The sequence below is a fragment of the Xyrauchen texanus genome, chromosome 30 (assembly GCF_025860055.1).
Source record: "Xyrauchen texanus isolate HMW12.3.18 chromosome 30, RBS_HiC_50CHRs, whole genome shotgun sequence".
Classification (NCBI taxonomy): domain Eukaryota; kingdom Metazoa; phylum Chordata; class Actinopteri; order Cypriniformes; family Catostomidae; genus Xyrauchen; species Xyrauchen texanus.
This window is the reverse complement of record NC_068305.1, coordinates 21,589,780-21,591,650: the sequence shown is the minus strand read 5'-3', so window position 1 is coordinate 21,591,650 and position 1,871 is coordinate 21,589,780.

Genomic DNA, 1,871 nt, shown 5'->3' with positions numbered 1-1,871 from the left:
TCAACATCATGTCTCAGGAGTTTACTGTGTTTGTGGTCTCAATAAAACCGCTTTGGTTGAATAGTCTTTAACAAGGATGTTGTTAGTCACAACCATTGTCAATTATTTCCAAAAAGTCCATGGATGCATAAAGAGAAAACATTGGGTTTTACTATATTAATATTGTGCTGTAATATAATGGTTCTGTATAAAAGGAAAACCGCATCCAGTTATCAGATGGGGACCTTTTACAAGGGCTGTATCTCCGCAACAATAAGATATGGAGTCAAAAGTCCACTAATTAATTGCACTAATGTATGTTTTCTCTAGCAGAGGATTTGTATGATGGTTTCGAACACCTACTCCAAACCCCGCTTGTACACTTCATTACACAAGTCATTTTTCACCATCATCCCATTATTGCTATAGCTCTTGGGTAAACAAGCAACAAAATCAAACCACTCTGGCATACATTAACACAAGGGTGCACTAAATTATGGAGGCAGATATTTTTTACGAAAAGTTAAAATGTGTTCTTGGAGGAGTATACGTGGCACCAAGTGAGAAGCAGATGTGTAAAGACGAGCTCTGTGCACTTTGCTAGTTTTTTTAATTATTTTCATATTATAATCTGGTGAGATTCGATACACCCAGTTACGTATTGCTCTTTGAGGTAAACATGTCAAAGAAGTCAAAATCCTCAGACTCTGGAGACATTAAAAGAAACAATTTCAAGCTGAGGCCTCTGGCAGCCCTGCGGACCAGGGACTCGATTTGGAAGGCATGTTGGGAGAAGAAATTCAGCGTCAACTGTCGAACATCTCTGTGACGCTTACGTTGATCGATTACGGTGATGGAAAGATTATTCTCTGAGTTCATCACAAGAGTGGCAGATGTTGAGAAATGGATCAGTTATCTGGAGTCATCAGAATGGGAATTTTCCGCTTATCTGCCCACGTTCAAAACAGACTTGGAACCCATTTTGGAAAAACAGGAATATTTCGAAAATATGAACCAAAGGAATAACATAATAACATATTTTCACGTTTTTCTTTTTTCTGTTTTTGTTCGGGGGGAAGTTCGTGGCATGATTGTTGCACTAGTGGGGCATGTGGTTTATATAATCTTGTTATTGACACACAATTTATACATTTTTATTATATCAGTATGTCAAATGTTAATTTGAGTAGGTTGTCTCACTCCACATGGTGTGTGAATGGGTTGGGGCACCCCATATATTTTCTTGAGCGTAAGAAATATGATATAGTGTTTCTTCAAGAAACGCATCTTTCCAATTTGGTAAGATATGGGGTGTGCATGTTTTCTTTAGTACTGGCTCGAGTAAGTGTAGGGAGTCATTATACTGATAAATAAATATCTACAATTCAGATGTCTTAAACCTGGGGTGCCCAATACTTCGATCGCAAAGGCAATGCTATTAGATTGCACACAATTTAAATGTACTTTCGTAAAATTTTTATACAAATAAATATAATGTCTTTCCTTCTTTTAGTTTCTGTGTGACTTGCACTTGACGAGTACATATTGACCAGGCCAAGGTTTTGTTAATTCAGTTGCCATGACAACTAGGTTTGCGCATACATGCTTTCCAAGGACTTCTAAGAACAGAGGGCGAAATTGCAAATGCTACTGCCCGCGTATGCGCAAACCTAGTTGAAAAACAGCTAGTTTTTATTTATTTTTTTTTTTTTTTTTTTATATATATATAATTTATAGAAATGTGTTATTGCTTATCATTGTATGTTGTTGTATGCATTGTGTTGTGTGTGATTGATGTTGTGCACTGGCCGTGTCATGCGGTCCAAGACAAATTTCCCAGGAATGGGACAATAAAGTATAATAATAATAATAATAATAATAATAAACTGAAT